The sequence below is a fragment of the Chrysochloris asiatica genome, unplaced genomic scaffold (genome assembly GCF_000296735.1).
Source record: "Chrysochloris asiatica unplaced genomic scaffold, ChrAsi1.0 scaffold00052, whole genome shotgun sequence".
Taxonomy (NCBI): domain Eukaryota; kingdom Metazoa; phylum Chordata; class Mammalia; order Afrosoricida; family Chrysochloridae; genus Chrysochloris; species Chrysochloris asiatica.
In genome coordinates this window covers 17,156,559-17,163,592 of record NW_006408570.1, presented here as the reverse complement: position 1 = coordinate 17,163,592, position 7,034 = coordinate 17,156,559, and the positions used below count along the sequence as shown (strand labels likewise).

General features: G+C 45.2%; 1 pseudogene; it reads right to left on the bottom strand.

Annotated features, from left to right (window-relative positions):
• Positions 1-247: 247 nt before the first annotated feature.
• Positions 248-1,260, bottom strand: LOC102840958 (annotated as a pseudogene).
• Positions 1,261-7,034: the final 5,774 nt, after the last annotated feature.

Genomic DNA, 7,034 nt, shown 5'->3' with positions numbered 1-7,034 from the left:
TACTGTATCCCAGATTTCTTTATTTAAAGAACAAAATGATGATGTGGGGATTAAAATGAAGAGCATCAATGAATTTCACTTTCTTTCCAACCAGCTACCCCGCAAATCTCATGCCCCCCTTTCTGTTCCCAATTCCTTCCTTTAGTAGAGTAAGAACAACCCCAAAAGCTCTGGTACAAAACCCAGGGTCCTGTCTCCCCAGCCTCTCCTCTTTCCTCTGCCACCTGTTCTGGGAAGGACAGGTACCTCAGTTTGAATGCATGGGACAGCCCAGAGAGGTAACCTGGACAGAGGGGAAGACTGCCCCCTCATAGAAAGGGACTGAGGAGTACAGAGCAGTAAGTGAGGACCCCCATAGCCTGGGGTACCAAAATGGGGCCCTGGTGCCAGAGGAAACGACATTTGTGCCCCTGGGAAAGGAGACCCAGCAGCCTGAAAATCCTCTCGGTGGGAGTAGTCAGCGCTGGATCGTTTGCCTTTCTGTCGCCGATTACAGAACCACACTCGGACCACGTCCTTCTCGACCACGTCCTTCTCAAGTCCAAGCTGCTGGGCGATGTGGCTGATCTGCTGCAGTGAAGGTTTGGAGCACTGCAGTAACAGGCTCTCCAGACTGCCTCTCAATCGCTTCTCAATGCTTGTCAGCTTTCTCTTTAGTGCCTGCTGCAGGAGGGTCTCCGTTTTGCATATCTCCTGAGGGTTTTCGTTGTTGTCCGCCTCCTCCACCCACTTCTGTAACAGGGGCCTCAGCTTACACATATTTTTGAAGCTGAGCTGAAGAGCCTGATCCTCTTTGGTTTAACAACTTAGCAAATTGCTCGAGGTCTTTCTGTCTTACTTTGATGTCCTCGGAATCCTCATGGTTCTCTTCCATCTTCTCCGTGTTCGGCTTCATGGCACCAGGTGGGGCAGAGCGGGGCGGGGAGGCCCCCTCAGAGTTGCTCTCAATCCCAGCCGCTGCCTCACTTTCAGGTTGAGGGCTCTCTGGGCCGCCTTGGGGCAGCAGTCCCACACCAACCTGAGGTCCACAGTATGACATGCCTCCACAGAACTTGTACTGCGAGGGCCACGGGGAATGCCCCACATCTCACCATCCGGTCCGACCCCTGGCCCAATTCCTGGCCCACTGGGAGTGCCTTGGAAGCTCAGCCAGGTCCGAGGGTCAGTCCAGCCTGGCTCTGGCCCCGACCCTCCAGGCCCTTCACCTCCACCACCTGGTGGGGGCCAGAAGGCAAAGTGGGCAGACAGGTGTCCCTCCATGGAGAAGGAAATCACCCCAAGCCGGGGGCTTGGTGAAAGGAGGAGTCTCCTAGGGACTGTTCAACACTTCTCTCCCTCCCCAAGCCAACCACCAGCCCCACTATCTTTTGGTTAACATTTTCACAGAAGCCTAATTGACATATCTCCTATGTTAACAACCCGTTCTCTTTATTTAAGATATTTGTCATTGATTTAAAATTTCATATTTTAACTAAATCTGATGGGCTTGATTGTTCTGATTATTTTTTATTGCTTAACAAATTGCCCCCAAACTTAGTTACTTAAAACAACCACTGTTTTTTTTTATGTCTTATTTCTGTGGGTCAGAAATTTAGGCAGAAGTCACCTGGTGATCCTTCCTCTGTAGGGTTGAATGGAGTTACTTGGTAGAATCTGGTTGATATTGGTTGACATCTGAAACCTTGGGGATAAGGGGCAGCTAGAAGGTTGGACTCGGATGTATTCTCCTTTACGTAGTCTAGAGACCACTACTGTAGTCCAATTTCTTAAAAGGGTGACTGGCTTACCCCAGACAAGTTTTCAAGAGACCAAAGTAGAAACTGCAAGGCTGCTTCATGTGACGTTACCTAGGAACTTGTGCAACATGACTTCTACTACATACTGTTAGATACTGCTTCTCCATTCTCTACTCCCCATCTTACCCAATCTAGTACTGTAATTCAGTATCTAAGATTCATTCATAATTTTAAATCTCAACTTTCACATTTCAACATCCTGTTTTCTTTGCTGTTTATTTGGTTCATGAGGGCTTTCTTCCTCATTACAACACTTCATTATAAGATTTCAAATATACTGCAAAGTTGAACAGCCCTTAAAATGAATACCTATAAATAGAATATATATGTACATATGTTACCTGGAGTATAAATGAACATTTTACTACATTTGCATTATTGGCATTTCAAGAAAATGAAAAGCATCAGTATCCTCTGAGTTTTATTTAAATTCTTGATTTCAAGAAGTTGACTAATTTTATAACTGCCCATTTATCCCTAATAGTGTCTTCTTACTTTGATTATACTCTTTATTTCTTTATACATTTTCCCACATAATTATCTTCTCTACATAGAAATCTGTTTTGTCTTCTGATTAACCTTTTTGATTATGAGTTCATGGATTGATTTTAATCTACGCTGCACTGTCTACTTGTAGCCATTAAAAACATGTAGTTATTTAAATGAAATGAATTAAAACTAAAGTTAGAAAATCTGCCCTTTGGTCACACTAGCCACATTTCACATGTTCAGTGTTGTGAAGTGCCATGGAGTTAGTTCTGACTCATAGGGACTCTGTATAGGGTTTCTGAGGAGCGGTTGGAGAGTTTAAACTGCTAATCATCTGGTTAGTAGTCCAGAGCTTGTTTTTCAGCACCACACCAAGATTCCACATGTTCAGTTATTAAGTATTGTCAAGTCATTTCTGACTCACAGGGTTTCTGAAGAACAGCTGGTGGGTTTAAACCACCGACCTTGCAGTCTAGTGCATTAACCTGCAGTACCAACAGCCACATGGATGTTGAACAATGCAGACTATAGAAATCTTATCATCTTGTGTAGGTGAATGTGCTTGGCTGTGTTCACATAAAACTTTCTTTACAAAATTGGGCAGCAGCTGACTTTGGCCTGTGAACATAGTTTGTAGACCTTTGCTTTAGGCCTAAAGTGGGATGTACTCCTCCAAAGAGGATTTGATTTTTGCTTGTAGCCTAATGTGCTACTGCCTTGTAAGCACCAGCCTCTGAAGGCCTCTGCTTAGGTTACTCGGACTTGGCTTCCCTACCCTGCTGTTGGACCAGGGCTCATGGTCTAGAGGTACGCTCAGTTCAACATGACCTTCACAAAACTTTGCTATTCTAACCCTGATCATTATTTTCTTGTTTTTGAGCATGTGTTACAGAGGGGCAAGACAAACAGTTGCATGCACACACCATTCCAGATGTAGTTCAGTAGCAGAGTCCTTCAGAGCTCTGAGTTCCCCAGAATGCCAGAGCAGATGTTCTATTACATTGTTTTTCTTTCTGATTAAACTTGGCAGTTATAACTCCTGCAGGAGAAATGCATAAAAATGCCAGTTCCCACCCCCCTTTTGTTTTTAATGGTTCTTTTTTGTAGTCCTTCAGTACTATATTTGGCATATGGGGATTACTTCATGCAGTACCAATGGAGGTAACAATGGGTTTTTTCATAGAAGTATGAAACTTGGGCCTTGCCTGTTCTTTGCAGGCTCCCTAATGTCAGAAATAGTAGTGCTAATCTATGGAAACTAGATGTCACAATTGGTGGTATGGAAAACGGTAAATAGGTATGAGGGCCTCTGTTCACCCATGTGCCACCCCTGTTGAGAGCTCTGCTTCAGGATAGTGTAAGGCCTGTCAAGAGTCTGAGACTCTGACCTCAATTTCCTTGTTTGCTGATAATCCAGGAGCTGGGTTAGCTTGCTTCCCTTACCACTTTCCTAGACTGGGGTCAGGGTGGGATAGAGGTGCTACTGGTTCTTCCCCTGTGATTCCTGATTCTGTGTTCTGGAGCAGAGGGTCTGGAAATAACTGTAAGATCACTCTCTGTCCAGCAGATGTTTGAAGATACTGCTGGGAAGCAGCGGTTGGAAGATGGGAGGGAGCCAACCACTATCAAGAAGTACATAGTAGGGGCAAACCAGTGACAGCCAGATGCAACACAACAAACACTGTGCATGTTACTATCAGGGTCCAAAAAATTCAGAACACTGTGGTGACCAGAGGAGGAAGGAATAATGGGGATAAAACAGGTACGCTGGAGTCCTGGTGTGGCGCTGTGAGTTAATTGACTCGATGGTACTTAACAAAAACTTGTGGCTGGGGCGACAGCTGAGCTGGAAGTCTTTGAGACACTGATTGCTTTGTCCTATAAGTGTAGCTTAAGGTGAGTCCAGTGTGGGACTGGCTAGATTGCGTTGATAGTGCTTGTCTCTGTGATGCATTACCTGAGTCTTACACTATAATCTGGCTCTTCATTCTCCTGTCTGTTTCTGCCTCCCCACTCCTTTCTCCAGAGGTCAGACAAACCATCCGGCTCATGCACACCCCAGTCACAAGGTGTCATGTGGTTTTTAAGGACACATTTGGGGAGTTTTCACTGCCATGGAATCTGTCCAGCCACCTGCCAAACATCTGGTGCAACTGGACCATCTGCTCCAGGCCTAGAGAGAGACTCATTGTCATTTACATCCAAGGGGATTTGGTGGCCATGAGGACTATGTTGAGACCCAGGACAAGATTATCTTGCAGGGGCTTTCCTCAAGTGTGGCAAAGAAGGCTGTGGCTGCATGCAGACACATCCTAACTCCGATGTATACCTCATGGGCACTTGTTGTCCACGTGGTGCTGCTTTCCCTGAGACCAAACTCCAGACCCACTAACAGTGACTTCCAAGATCAATACTATATCTTCGCTGAACCCAGAGGAGAATCTCCCATGGACCATGATAATGAACTGCCTCCCTCTGTCCTAGCCACAAAGCAGCATCTTGAAACCATCTCAAATCTGAGTGTTCCTCCTGTTGGTCTCAGAAGTGGAAGAGCAGAGGCTGAGGAGCCTTCTAGGATAAAGGATGGGGAAGTCCCCTGTCAGGAACATCTTTTTTCTCCTTCCCACTACCTGACGTGGAAAACGGTCTTTTCTTAATGGATGAAAACTTAGCAAGCCTGAGGTAGCCGCTAAGTGAGAGATGGGATAGAGGAAGAGGCTGAACAAAAGCACTGTTCACTATCACATTCTGGGACCCCAAATTAGAGCTGAAACCCATGCTGGATGGTTTGTTGAATCATGTGCTTCCAGCCCCTTTAGAATGACCCTCCAAGTCTTTTTCCCTTTACAAGCAAGGTAGAAAGAGTGTTGTTTCCCAGAACCCCGGATGTTCCCTTGAGAGAAATGGCTCAGGCACAGGGTAGGATGACCAGTCTATATCCGTTACCTGTACCTGATGCGTGGCACGGCAGTTCCTCTCCAAGAAGAGCCCCTCGATTTGAAAAGTGCTCAGGAGATCAGAATTGAGCACCAGAATCCCCAGCACTCTTTACCTGTTGGCAGCAGCCAGGTCAAGCCCTCAGGTTTTCAGGGTGAGAGTACTGAACAGAGATTGTCACCTGGCCTCAGCACCTGCCCACTGGAGGCACAGCTAATTCCTCTGCTGTTGGAGAACACAACCTTAACACATCACCAGAGCTCCAGAATGGTCAGGATTCAATGCATAGAAACAAAGTGCTTCCTCTCTCTGCTGGGGTGCTGAAGAACTCAACTGCTGATGGCATTCTCCTCTCAACCTCAGGTTGGGACAACAGCTCGTGGGGAAAGACTGGCAACAAGAGGCTGTTCTGTTGAGCCTGAACATGGACGGTAGGGTTACCCAAACTTGCTTCAAGTGCTACCTTGCACTGAGGCAGACTTCAGAGAACTAGGTCTGAAGTTTGTACCTTCCTTTTAATCAAAGCTTAACTGTCTTGTGCTCTTCAGTAGTTTTTGTTAAATGTTGTCAAGTTCATTTCCAACCCATAAAGACCTTGAAGAGCATCTGGTGGGTTTGAACCACCGATTTTGGGATTAGCAGTCCAGTGTTTATATAGTCCCACACCAGAACTGTGCTCCTTCACTATGACTGGCTAATTAGATAATCTAATTACTATCTGTTAGTGGCTGTAACCTGTCCAAATTCTTCTCATCCCCAAGTCTCAGATGTCACCAGTAGTAATTGTCACATACCTGCTTAATTCAGAGTGCTTATTGTCAGCAGCAATTTTCTTACTTTGATGTCTGTCTCACTGGAATTGCAGCTGTCATGAGGACAGGTAGACGTCTGAGTTGTGTGTCACTATGCCCAGAGACCTACAATTTGCTTAGCACATAGCTTATAACTATTGAATGAACGTTACCCCTCTTTAGAAGTATCTTCCTTTTAGGAACTTTGAAATAACAATGAAACAGTCCAATTGAATATTTGCTTATGATTTTAAACTTTACGGAATCTTGGTCAGGGGAAATGTTTCTGAGGCATATTCTTAGTTGTGGATGTCTTGTTTCTGTTTCTTTCCATCCATGGGAATCCAATGATGTAAGGAGTACCAGGCATTAGCTCGGGGTTAAAGGTGGTTGTATGGCATCAAGTCAGTTTGGACTCATAGAAACACGACTGTATAGCATTTCCAAGGCTATAGATGTTTACACGATCAGGATGACTGATAGATTGAAACTGCTGATCTTGTGGTTAGCAGCCCTGCTTATAGTCCAGGGCTTCTTGTTAAGTGTCATTGAGTTAAGCAACTCATAGCGAGCCTGTAGGCATAGAGTTTCCAAGAGTTGCTGGTAGGTGTGAACTGCAGGCATTATATAAGCCTTCCCAAATACCAGCCAGAGAACATTGGTAGGCTTTTTCTTATCTTTTGATAAGATATGCTTCTAAATATTAAGTTTTGGAATCCTGCAAGTTTTCGCTACTCAAAAACCATATACAGAGTCTCTGAGTCAGAACCGACTCCACAGTACTTCACAACATGAAGTGTAAATGAAACTTTTCCCCACCACACAGCCCATGTTCTGAAGTTGGTGGGTTTATAGAGGTCACTGATTCTATTCCATATAAGAGCTATGTCACTTGGACCCTCTAAACATGGGCAGTGCTCCGACGTGGCATCCTGTTTCTTCACGCCACTCCACAAGGGTGTTGTTTTCCCATTTTTTCTGGGTGACTTTAGCCCTGTCAGTCCTATGGAACACAATTACA